General features: G+C 37.3%; 1 protein-coding gene across 3 annotated transcripts in view; it reads left to right on the forward strand.

Annotated features, from left to right (window-relative positions):
• The first annotated feature begins 719 nt into the window (after positions 1-719).
• The window catches only part of LOC129769149 (solute carrier family 26 member 6-like), a 48,833-nt gene continuing 35,553 nt past the window's right edge, over positions 720-13,999 (forward strand). The window contains exon 1 of one of the 3 annotated variants that reach the window (XM_055771237.1): positions 720-1,071. The gene's annotated coding sequence lies outside the window, so the exon portion shown is untranslated. Of the gene's footprint in view, positions 1,072-3,784; positions 4,430-4,957; positions 5,028-13,999 lie in introns of those variants that run through there. The other 2 variants (XM_055771236.1, XM_055771239.1) reach the window with 2 other exon arrangements.

Genomic DNA, 13,999 nt, shown 5'->3' on the forward strand with positions numbered 1-13,999 from the left:
GATCGATTCATCCATACAACTGCTCTGCTCTGCAAGAAACATCGGACTGCTGTTCTATTAATAATTCAACAATGATCATATCAACTGTCTCCGCTGTCCGGTGGTCTAACTTGGATAATGGAATAACAGAAGGAATACTCTTACGCCTAAATGGCTACTGTGTAAATGCACCATATTCAATGGAATAGAATTACTCTTACGCCGAAAAATGGCAACTGTGTTATATTCTATTTATAGATATGATAAACATGTGACACGAAAACGATTAAAATTTGGCTCTGTTACAGCTAAATGCTAATAAGCATAAAATAAACAAATGGGATAAAAAACCGCTTGGATGATATAGATATGGGACAGATTCTCATGAACTATTTGCTCAACATATTGTTTTGTATTCAACCAGTCGAATGCAGAAGAAAAGAATCATCTACAATTGTCGATGGTTCATGAGAATTTGTATAGTAAATTAATTTAATACTCTTTCGATAACATAGAAAACAGAATACATTTGTGCATCGCGAAACCTCTCTATAGATTCAATTTCATCATAGAACAGAACAGTCATTCTGAATTTTGTTAATAAAACCGTCCTCCAAATTTTATCATATTATATTCAAAACTAAATACGTTACGCTGTCTTTCACGTGCTGCGCGCAAAAAAAATCATCCCAACTCAACCAAAATATCGCGCAACATTGCGAAGGTCATGGAAAGGCAAAGCAGGAATCGCTGCCCCGCAATGTCAACAGAACAGTGAGTGATAGGAAAAGAGAGTGTTTGTGTTGTGAAAATGCTAAGAACTTGTTATCAAAATGCATTGATTGATACTCGGAAATTCTCTCAAGAAGGAGAACTAATTTGCGAACCCGTTTAGTAACATGAATGTAGATCAAACAGTGAACAAAAAACAGTCGATGGATTTCTGTGCGATTTGATTATTACGAAAGTGATTCGCTGTCAATTGACGTTACAGACTGGATGGGTGCGTTACCAAACTGTGGAGTGATGTGGCGTTATGTGCAGTCTTATTGGAAACCCAGTTGAAACAGTGTAAAGTGAACTGAGACTCGAGTGAGTATATTGATGAAAAATAATAGAATATATTTAGTAGTTTCCGGTGAAATGAATGTTTAATTTGAGTGTTTTTATATTGTGTGATTAAAAATCAAAACTTCATCTCGCGATTGGCGCGATTTTTTCGCGAGATCTCGTTCATAAAACTTTTTGGACCCCGCGTCGGCTCCTAGGGACGGACATTGAGCTCTTCGTTAGAAAGAAAATAATATACGGTTTGTTTTCGAATGTGTTACAATATTTATGACTATTTTCTGGGACCGACACTGATGTTGTGCAAACGCTCTTGATGCGGGCTGAATGGAAAGCGCAGCAAGAACACGTGTTAAGCGCGGGACTTCACGTGCTAAACAAGAATAGACGGCGTCGATGGTTGTGCGGTTAGTATTATTTTCACCCGGCCGGCCTAAGTTCAATCTCAACTGGCGTCGTTGGGATTTTCTGAGGCGAAAACTCTCTGGTTTCGTCTTCCTTCGGAAGGGAAGTAAAGTTGTTGCCCCGGTTTACGAGGTGTTGAGTCTAATGTGTATGAAACACGTAATGGAGTCACCTCCTTGGTGTCGGGGATTGGCACTAAACGTAGCGGAAATATACCGACGTAAAATAAGCGAAGATAATAAAGGAGAAGGGTCTGAGTCTAGGGGAACGGACGGAAGTTCGACGTAGGACTGTGATTGTTCAGAACAGTTGTTTTTGAAGATGACGTAAAATAAGCGAAGGATCGATAAACAAAAAAATATATATCGCCATTGACTAGTGACCATTCTATCCTGGATTCCTCGAGTCGAGAAGACGCACCACGCTAGATATGGGGTACAGACTAGGGGGCGTTGCTGATTGATGGTCGTCAGCTGCATCCCAATAGGAAGTATCCAGTGTCGGGCACAGGTACAGAGCATTGAAATCAGCAACATGACAATTACGAAAACACTTGTGTACCGTCGAGCGGTAACCGGACCCTACGTTGAAAGACGTTGAAACAACGTAGGGTCCGGTTACCGCTCGACGGTACAACTTGTAATACTAACATCCAGCCAACCGCGAGTAATCGGTTTCATATTAATAACATAGTTATAAGGCAAACATTGTCGAAATATTGAACTCCCGGCCCGGCAGGTTGACGCCACAGTGTTTGATGAAAACGGCATTTAACAGTATTATGCATAAAAACCGCATTGAACGGATTTTGCATAAATTGGGCACCTTGAGTAGTTTTTCGATTAGAAAATAAGCTAAGGAAGAATATGCATCCACCAAACTGCCCCGAGTCTCACTGCATCGGATCTTTCTGAGCTCAGACAAAAAATGAGCTGAGGAAACACACAAAACCAGTAAACAGTGCTGTGACACTCAAGAAAGATTGATATAAAGTGGTAAAAATGGCTGGAGAAAGTTCTCAGTAGAAGCTTATGAGCAGTATTAAGACCCTACAAAAATAAAGCAATCTAAACTAAAGTTGGAAAGAAAGCTTAATTATGAAGTGGAATTTAAAAAAAATCCAACGCGGTTCCGCAGCCTTTCTTGGGCATAGTTATGGTTCTAATATATGAACTGCTCCCGTGGCCAAGTGGTTAGCGTCCCACATTATCATGCCGGTGGTTCGGGTTCGATCTGGCCGGGGGATTTTTCGTCAAAGAAATTTCTTTCGACATGCACTGTGATGACGCGTATTCTAGAGCTTGCCACTCCAGAATACATTCAAGTCGTGTTATTCGGCATAGAAATCTCAACCTAGGTACTACTAATAAATATGACGCAAGTAATATCCACGTTGAGAAGGCAAAAGTTTCACTGGGAACGTTAATGCCATCCAAGAAAATATGAACTGAAATGAAAACTATTGGTCTATTAAAAAAAACCCGGATGGTCTATTCGCTAGCGATGAACTAGTTGTTCTCCGAACCCATATGTAAGTCACCATATGCCCTTTTTGAAATTTGATATGAATCTTCTTGAAAAGAAGAATGTAGATTTAGATACCATAGAAATTCAACTTTGTGCTCCCGTGGCCGAGTGGTTAGCGTCATAACTAACATGCCGGGTGTTCGGGTTCGATTCCCGTTCTGGTCGGGGGAATTTTTCGTCAAAGAAATTTCCTCCGACTTGCACTGTGATCACGCGTATTCAAGAGCTTGCCACTCAGAATGCATTCAAGGCGTGCTATTTGGCATAGAAATCTCAACTAAGTACTAATAAAAATGACGCAAGTAATACTACGTTGAGACGGCGAAGTTCCTCTAGGAACGTTAGTGCCATTGAAGAAGAAGAAGAGAAATTCAACTTCGTGCTTGAGAATAGATGAATTAATATGAGATATAGTTGTTTACCACGCATGTCTCCTAAAATATCATAAAGCGTTTGACCAAATTTTCATGAATGACATTTAAATCTTTTCAATGGAAAAGTGACTACATAACTCATAGAGTTCAATCAAGACATCGTTTTACGACATCATTCAGCGTCTTGATAATCAAGAGACATTAACGATTGACACGACTGAGAACGAACGAAAGAGGAAACCTCACGTCAAAATGCAACGAAAGCAACTTCAATAATTCTCTCTGACTGTTCTGTCCGTCAATACTTGTTCGGTTTCTTCGTTCAGAAATTGTAGCTTCTCTTTCTCTCTCTTGTGTTGTGTGCGAAGTAACTATGAAAGTTGCCTCGCAATCGACGCAAGTGTCTGCCCCAACGACGGTTGCTCAGTGTACACCGCGATTAGCTAGAATCAACAACACGTTCCACGGCGTAGTCGACGACGACCATAAGTCGTCCCTCGGAACATATTTACCTCGTTCGGCGTTCATTCCTATTGCCAAGCGAACCCGGTGCAGCCAGTTTTAATCGGTGCCCCCCGGGAGAGTCCCTTTGCTTGCCTCCCCAAAAGTATCGACCGTTACGTCCGCCTGTGGTGTCACAGAAGAGGGTACATATTTAAACAAACGCGTGCGCCGCAACAAGCGTGATTACAGAAAGCGAAACTCGGGAAACCCAATCGAAGATATCGGGCTGCTGAAACAAAAGTAGATGTGTCTCATCACGCTAGAAATTTCACTTCTACTATATAAAATGAGCGGCATGCCTCCGATGGGCAGTAACAGTCGGTGCCTTGGAGTTGGCTTCTGAAGGAAGCCGAAAAGTGTCCCCTAGAACCGGTGGTGAATAGTGGTGAAAAAAAATTTGTGGTGAAATTGTGATAGCACTAGCAGACTTTAAGTCGACCCGTCGATAGTAGCTGTAACACGATCAGCTGATAGTCGCTCTTTGTGCTGCTAATGTGTAGTAAGAGGTTATCTGTCTGCTGTCTGTCCAGAACGCTGTAATCAGTTGTACTCAACATTGTTGAACTTTGCGGGTAAGTCGCCTGCTAGCGGAATGATCTCGTTTCGCGTGTTCGCACTTGGAGGAATTGGATCTCGTGAATTTGGACGCGTACATATTTGAACTTTAGGTGCATCTTGATAGGAAGTAAATATTGGAAATTCTTGAAACTGAACTTCCTTCGCCGATTGTATTATCAGGGAAATGATTATCGGTGTCACTCAACGCGACATGACGAATTATATTAGGAATTAGCTTCCTTATTGAACTAAATAGTTAGTTCCACCCACTGCTCATTCGATTTCAATTGAACGATGGATAAACGATAACGAAACAGGCGATATAAATTCTCAGCTTTCCTCTACTCCTGTGTGGTTCACCGTTTCGTAACCTTACCTTCCAATGCAATTTTTGTTTTCACCTTTTGGAGGCGGCATAAACATCGAGACTCCTACCCCACTCAGCTGATAGGTACTGAAAAGTGCCGAGTCACGCTGAAGCCACGATTAATACCATCCATCAGACGGTCAGTCAACCTGTCGAATCGAGAAGAATGAACGCATTTATCGTGCCGGAAACGGGGTGAAACACTAACACTACTGCTACGGTATGGGCTGACCGCATGTTACAAGGTAAACATGTTATTGAAATCGGTGATTTTTTGTGCCGTGATTTATTTCGCGAGTAGAGTATTGTTGATTTGATATCATCGTCTGGATGGTATCAATCGTCCTTTCAATTTAATTTGTCGAACGTTTCAACTTCTCTCGCATTGCAATGCGACAATGTTAATATGCAGAAGTAGAACTCATGTTTGTCACTCAATGGATATTTAAGACGCTGCCTTTTATGTGTTATGACTGAGATAAAGTTCACCAGTTCATAGAACCATTCAAAACTACATAATAAACTTTTTTTTCTTCATTCATGAATCGAAATTGGTAACAATTCGTGGAAGAGTCACATAAGCAGAAATCTTGATGTGACTCTTCCACGAAAGGCTTTCGATTTCGCTTTATTTAATTAATCATAAACAAATTCTCGCTGGAGTTTTAGCAGAGTTCTTCGAAGGAAGTCTTCAGTTATCGGGTGAATCTACGCCAAATTAAACGGCCGCCGCTTTCCGATTTTTTTTTTCAAAATTTGTATTTAAGGTGGCAGCAACTCATAATTACAATTTTTATTATCATTTGATCAATTTTAATTTCGACTGATTTTTTATGAGGGCTTATCCGAAGTTCTGTTTTTTTAAGTGTATTTAACATGTAGATGAAATCAATAAATCAATCCTAATTCAAATTGATCAAACACAGGTCGGACTCGATTATATGTGATTCGATTATATGCAATTTTGGACTCGATTATATATAGTTTGAAATTTTTTTTTTTTATATTTCAAATATATTTTGTTTCGAGAAAAAATGTAATCTTTCAACGTTAAGGTGGCTATTATATGTACAGTTGGGTAAAAATCGTGATTTTTGAAGATTTTGCTTGAATTTTCACCACGAATTGTTTTTATCGATATTGCAGCCAAATTGAGAAAGATAGTAGTTGGGCGTCAAAGAACAAATTGTAGAGCGGTAAAAGAACTTCAATTTAATTGATAGAAACAATCTAGTTTGATATAAATTTTCAGGATAAAATTAATAATAACACGTTAAAAATTATTAACTTTTGAGCTTCCACTTCCAAAATGTTATTAAAATCCTCTAATTTAGTTGTTCCACTCCTATATCCTGTACTAAATTTTCTCATCTTTCAAATGAAAGCATCGGAATCGTCTTCCGTAGCGTACATTTTAATGTAGAGCCTGTTTGAGGCAACAGAGTCCGAAACAAAAAAAAAGTTCTATAACTCTGTCATTGTTGAAATTCGAATAGGAGAATTTTTATCATCAAATATGATCGTCTATAACCTCCTGAGAGAATCTGGATAAATTTATTTTTTTCGTGTGAGAAAGGTGTTTTCTGACTTTAAGGGGAAGAATCAAAAATCAAATTCCTCTTTTATTTTCGAAAAACGAAAAATATATACAAAAAAAAACAAATAAAAAAAAATCTTTGACTCGATTATATACAGGATTCGATTATATACAGTGAAAAGAAATCAAAAACTGTATATAATCGAGTCTGCGCTGTAATAATTAAAATTGTAATTTTGGTTAGCTGCCTACTTATGTATAAGGCCTCAAAAAATCAGAGAGGGATTCATTTTCTTTAATTTATTTGGCATGATTTTTTTCTATGTTGGTTGAATTAGCAAAAATGCGGACACGAAAAAAATGCGGCCATTGATGTCATCGAATGTTGCGGCGTAAATCGCGGCAGTTTTTTTCAAATAATGATGGTCCCACCCAGTGTTGCCACACTTTCATCTGTACCAGAGGGGACAAAAAAATTATCCTCATCTGTACTTTTGACGTAGGACTACGACTTACATTAAGGGTGCCGAAACAGAAAACAGGTCACGTTTTTATGAAATAAAGTTAACGTTCATAACTATATTTTGCTGTGAACGGATTTTAATGATTTGAATTTCGAATCGCAAGTTTTCTAAGATTTGTTTGATATGCTATACATTACAATCCAATAGTCTGTTTATGGTTTGAATTGGTGAAAATTAGAAGCATTCCCATTTCCCCATACATTTGTTCTGTCCATTTGTGTGCTTTCTCGAACAGAGTTGTCAATAACGGGCAGCTTATGCAGCCGCTAGAATAGAAACAACGAAGGAGGATAGCGAAAAGAGAATATTTGCGAAGTAAACTCCACCCTTGCATAGTCAGTAAACTGTCGCCAGCGTATAAGTATTGCATCTCCTGTGAGGAAAATTCTCTAGATCTTTCTGTGCCCGAAACAACAAAGAACACAATCATCCGAGCCATGGCAAAGCAGGCGAAAAAAGAGAAGAGTGCAAATGATTAAAAATCGCTTCTAGCCATCAGTGTTTGGTTTTGTGCGTGTTGCTTGTTTTCGTTGCGCGAAACTTGGAACTTGTTCATTTCCTGTACATGTAAATAGCACACCTTCGATACTTCTAGTTGTCATTTGCATTTGCTCTCGTGCGCATCGGCTCTATTCTGATGCAACAAGCTCCTAGCTTTGTTGACGGTTTTGACCGAGAGTCGAGAAACAATTTTTCATAAACGGTCATTCTCACGATGTTTCATTTTTATCGTTGCAACTGTGTGTATCTGTTAGACGCGTGTTTGCTGCTTCTTGAATGGCGATACATGGAAGATGCCTCTCGTTAAATACTCAGTGCAATGCGTGCATTGATATAAAGAAACAAATTGCGACATATGACCAATTAGTGGATTGTTCTCGCAAAGGCAAGAAGGAATCATTGCTTCTCGAAAAGATTCTACAAAACCCCGCAAGCCATTAAACCTTTTCAGGGTCCTCGGAACTTTTTACTAAAGAGTCATTTATGAAATTTCAACTTATTCGCAAGTAATCTCCGAAATGACCAACAAATTTAAATAAAGGATGACTACGCGATCTACGTCCTAAGCGGATACAACTCCTCGATTTTTTTTTCCAAAAATCTGTACCACCGAAAATATTCGTTGTAAAGAAAAATCTATTTTATTAGCATGAAAGAAATACTCATTTATTAAATACAAATACTACTTTTACATCTGCAAGTTATTCGTGTGTTTGATGATGCTTCTGCATAGTTTTCTGAACCTAGATTGCATACTATTATTCATTAAAATTTTCGAGTTGCCGCTACGATGTTTGGTCAAATCTTTTGATCTCAAAATAACGTTTATCATATGGTTGTTGAGCCGATTTCGAAGCTTACACCTCGAACACAACGTTAATGCAAATCGTATCATCAAAATCGAATCTTTTCCTCATTTGCTTGATCAAATCCACGAAAAAACTGCGATAAATATTCTTAAAAATGAACTGTCTTTCGCTGTCCATTGTTCTGATAGTTTCTTCTGCTGCCATTCCAACCTAAAAATTCTTGCCGCTTTTCAAATGATATTCAAATTCAAAAGCATTGGACATTGAATTAACGTAAGATTCGTGAATTCAGGTTTTCGAGCCTTGAACAAACGATTTAATCTGTTTAAACGATCTTGGGCAAAACGTACCCCAAAAAAGCAACTGTTGTTTTGTCATTCAATCTTTGGGGCAGTTAATACTTTGCAAGCAGTCTTATTTTTGTCACATTCATACTAAATGGCGAAAAACAAAATTGACTCTGGAAATCGTGAAATGCATCTCTTCACCACCGCCGCCAGCCCCCATCATCACGGTCACATCGTTCGACACGAATCCTTTCGAACGATCCTTTTAACGAATTCCGTCCTTATGAAACTGATCAATTATTGCATTGTAGATACTTTTATGATCAGCAGCACCAAGCAATACAACGGCGTAAAAGACGTCAGGTACCTCAATTTTGCTTTGTTCGAATGTAATAACCTTCACACGAGGCAAAAATCTGTGTCAATCTGTACTTTTTTCACGAAAATCTGTACCCTGTACCATACATAATCTGTATCGAAAATAACGAAAAAATCTGTAACTTTCCAGATAAATCTATACGTGTGGCAACACTGGTCCCACCTCATTCTCTTACAAAGGTTTGAGCTGGACGAGTTACCTTAAAAATAATTTAATGTTAGGATAAGACATTTCGTGAGTGCATTTCGTCCATGGCATGTCAAGAAAATTTCCAATCCGAAAAAATCCTTGACCGATCGGGAATTGAACCCAATACATATGCCCTATCAGTCGTGAATTTACAAGAGGCTTCCCGCTTTACTAGATTCCCGATAACGGTCTGTTAATACGATCGTTATCGAGCCCAGACAGCCGACCAAACCCAAGCCAAATTCTAGCCAACAATTCAGGCCCTTCATTTTCGGGGTACAAACATGTATACTGGAACTCGCAATCAGTTCTGCCACAGCCCAGAAAATCTCCTCATAACCATCCCCACAGATAAGCTTACAAGTATTCCGGTTGGGCTATACGAGTCATTCCAGTTTTCACATTGGACCCTTCTAAATGAAGTTCATTACTCTTGTAAATTAATTTTCTTTTGCATTTGTTCAATTTATATTTTTAAGGCCTGTCAACGCGCACGATGCTCAAACTATTGTAGATTTTCACAATAGTTTCAATCAACTAATAACAAACAAAACTAAAAGTAAACTAAATTCCGTCATTATTTTAGTCAGACTTAAATAAAACAAAAAAACACATACACAAACAAATACAAAAGAAAGAATGTATCCGTCATTACTTCGTCAATTTACACAATAACACTGGCTATCGAACAGGTCACAATTCCAAATTATTCTTTAAAAACTCCTTGCAACCATTTTGGAATATACTGGGGTTAGTTGTTATCTTTGTTCCACGGAGCTGTATATTATACAATCGTATATACCCTTTTAAAAAACTCATAAATACCCTTTATAAAAAATTGAGTTTTGGGTGCAAGACATCCGAAAGTTCATGGTTCGGAGGTCACATGCTTGCCTAGTATTGTATTGGTCTATATCTCTTCCATATGTTATAGCATTCTGTAAATAATTCCGTGTCACTTCATTCGTCATTTATATACACAAATATTACACACATTTCAACTAACCATATGTTAGTCCATTTGTTGTTTGCGCTGCGTAATTGGTCCTTGTTCGAGAGTGGAAATGGATTTTCAAGTGAAAAAACGCACCTCTAGATCTTCTATATCTATCTATATAAACAAAAATGGATCGCCAAATGTGTTATTAAGCGCAAAAATCAAGGAAGGAATCGTTTAATTTGAACTGTCTGTATCAAACATGTATTCCATGTAATCGAGAAACATATTTGCACGTGATTGAAGAATCTTGAACGAGAACTGTGTCTAAAAACAATTTTATATTATAATTACGAGTTTTGGTAGAAGTACTAGGAAAATTATAGTAAGAGGAAATTGTAAATAAATGGTCAATTAGAAGATTCGTTTGGTAGGGAAACGTGAATTTTCATTACAAAAAATCAATTTTGGGCGGGACGAAGTTCGCCCGGTTAGCTAGTAGAATATAAAAGAGAGAGCGAAAACACCTAGAAAAAACTTCGTTTGAGACTTTCGAACGTAACTCGCATTAGAGGTAACCTTGTTTAGCTCATTATCACATTGAATAAATTAAAGGTCAGTATTCTCCTTGTAGAAAGAAGATAATTAGAGTACAGAAAGGAAACATCGACAGTAGAAGAAAGTTCACATGAAATAATTTCCCCGGAATTCAAATAGGACGCGCGTGAAAAATAGATCGAAATGCTATTCAGAAAATAATATATGACAAACTTTTTGTCACCCTGAAAGTTTCAATATCAAATGTTCACGGGAAGAATTACCAATCAAATTGTTTCGATTGTACTAATCTCTCCACGAGTGGTATAATCAACTGACGAGGATCCCATTGTATGTGCTATTGATAAACGCAGCTGACGGCTGATAATAAAACTCCGTGCATGACGTAAATCACTTCTTGTTTTGAAGATGCCTCTGCAATTAACCGGATACTGGTTTGTTCACGTGAAAGGGTTGTCGGAAATGTAATGTAAATATTATGGTAACAATGAAAAAAAAATTTTTACAACCGGAACGGAGACGCGGGTCTGGTTTTGATGTTATGATATATTTGTTTTGTTCGGGTTAGTGATCCAAGACCTACGACTTCCTTATCATTTCGGTGGGTCTTTAACACGCTATCACTCATTGTTAACCAACAATGTTTAATTATCAAATTTGCTCATTTCACTGTCAGAATAACATAATTTGTCGGTTTTGGTACAAATTAATGGCCCAATTAAATTCGTTTATTCTGCGGCCAATAAACTTTCGTCGACTCATATATCATCCTCGCATGATTTGACTATATCTGACGCATGAACGCATGAAGTCGATTATTGTGTTATACAAGAACTACTCATGAATAATTCTTCTTGGATGGCATTAACGTTCCCAGTGGAACTTTTGCATTCTCATCGTAAGTATTACTTGCGTCATTTTTATTAGTACTACTTAGTTGAGATTTCTATGCCGAATAACACGCCTTGAATGTATCCTGGAGTGGCAAGTTCTAGAATATTTACACGTGACCACAGTGCAAGTCGGAAGAAATTTCTTTAACGAAAAACCACCCGGCCAGAACGGGAATCGAACCTGAACCCCCGGCAGGATAATGTAGGACGCTAACTACTCGGCCACGGGAGCACGTGCTCATGAATAATTAAAATTCTTGAATATGAAACAATGAAGCGGAGTCAATGTACTCATTAAATTCCAAATTGTGCCTGATACTTGATATGAACTTGCACTATCACTCTTCAACATCCAAGCCAATTTATTGCAAAAAGAAAATTTCGAATTAAAATTAATATTTGATGAATATGAAATTGAAATATGTCTTATTCAATTGTCATTGACAAATTAAGTCCGGAGTGTAACTGCGGCAGTAACTGCGAATATTCGGTATTTATTGCGTTCGAAGCGTACTTTTTTTTTTCAAATCAATGCTCATTCCAAAGAAACAAGATTCCATGATAAATTTCCAGGACATCCAATAAATGATTGGTTATTTCGCCAACGCAGAATTCACTTTGAAGTTAACTAGGCAATACTATCAAACTTGAAGCCAATCAACCAACTTGAACGAAGGACATCAATCTATCTAGTAATGTAATCATTCTTATTGATTCATTTTTAGTACAGGTCGGCCCCTACAAAATGGCGGATTTCATATTTTCTCAGAACCCCATCAATATGGGTATCAAATGAAAGGGCTTGAATAGTAGAACACAGTTATTTATGAAAAAAAGGAAATCCAACATGGCCGCCACCACAAGATGGCGCCATATATATTTTTTTCACAACCCCATCAATATTGGTATCAAATAAAAGGGCTTGACTAGTACAATACAAATATTTATGAAAAATGCAAATCCAAAATGGCGGCCACTACAAAATGGCGGATTTTCTCAGCGTTTAACGTTGTCTAAACATAAAGTTGACCCGGTTTTAATTCAATCTATTTACGGATTTTTACTTATTAGAAGTACAGCATCGTGTTCGAGGAACCTGGGGTTAGTATAAGAATATGAAGTGCTTCATAATTTTCGTCGTAAGAAATAGCACTGTTGTTGTCCAGTATATAATTAGATCGGTATTGCATAGATTTTCTGGCACTGAATGGTTAGAAGAATAGAAAACAAAAAATAATGGTAATAAACAGTGTTGAAAAAAATCATCTTCGATAAACTCAAACGCATAGATTTTCGGGCTAGGTTGCATCGAAAACCTATATATTCCAAACGAAAATCAAAATGACAGATCCAGACAACCAGTGAATATGAGCAAATGAACTTTTGTTCTTCAATATGTTTTGAAGTTTATTTTTCTACCCAGTGTCATTTTCATCTTGATTATTCAAGAGGCCAGAATTGAATTTCATTTTAGCCAAATGAATATCAGCTGTTGTTTACTTTTAACCTGAGGCAGCTGCGTGCGGTTGGTTTTTATTTTATTATATATATTTGTTACCGTCTCTTCAAACAAAATCCTGCGCGATTTTTTGCAAAGTTCGTTTCATCGAACTTCGGCGTTTTTGTTCTCTAAATGGTCCAGTCTGATTATGTTTTTTTTATTTTTGAATGTTGGCTCAAAATCAATGCCAGAACAAATATCGTTTCGAATGTGATGAATATCAATTTGTTGCTTTTGATATTCAAAGTATAGATAACAGCGAAGTTATGAACCCCACTCAATGTCGCTTTCATTCATTATAGCAACTTTGTTCATGCATCAGCGATATGAACAAAATGAATCCGTTTGTTATTGTCATCAATATAATGAGGGCAGCGTTGAACACACTGAAAAAAGTTATTTACACTGAAATAAAATCATATTCGTTACTCGTGAATATTTGTTGATATTCTAAGACACTGGTAATAAACATGAATAAATTTCTGAAAAGGCGAATAATACACTAAATTCTTTTCTATGCGATCGATGCGTTCACGTAAAACAATCGCGTAATTTCAAGTAAATCACTCGCTCATCACAGCCACAAAAGAAGCAAGTTGCAGATGTAATGAGAATTTTAGCTCAATATATCATGAAACTGTGAGTATTTTTAACATTGTTTTGTTTCTTTCATATAAACTTCATATAGATTGCAAATCATTACGGCACCATATTTTGTTTACTAATCCAAAAATTCGACGCCTACGCCTACGCCAAATAATAAACGCCTACTACTCAACTTGATATGTACATTATTTAATATATAAAACAATTTTGTATTCTACTTTTTAGTTGCATATATATTATTTCTAAAAACGTGATGTTTTTTCAAATTAACACGTTCGCGATCAGCGTAATTCAGTCGAAGCTCTCCTGGTAAACAACGAAGACGAAACGAAAAGCTAGATATGGGCAACCGATTCTTCGGAAGAAGTGAGAAGTAGCAGAAGCTAACACAGATCCTTTGATCAATAGGGAAGCATGCCTTTTCAATTAACACATCCGTGATTTTCTATCCTTAAAAATGTTATGTGCATAACAGAGATAGTCGAGGTGAAGAAAT

Source organism: Toxorhynchites rutilus, chromosome 2 (genome assembly GCF_029784135.1).
Source record: "Toxorhynchites rutilus septentrionalis strain SRP chromosome 2, ASM2978413v1, whole genome shotgun sequence".
In the NCBI taxonomy this organism is placed as follows: Eukaryota; Metazoa; Arthropoda; class Insecta; order Diptera; family Culicidae; genus Toxorhynchites; species Toxorhynchites rutilus.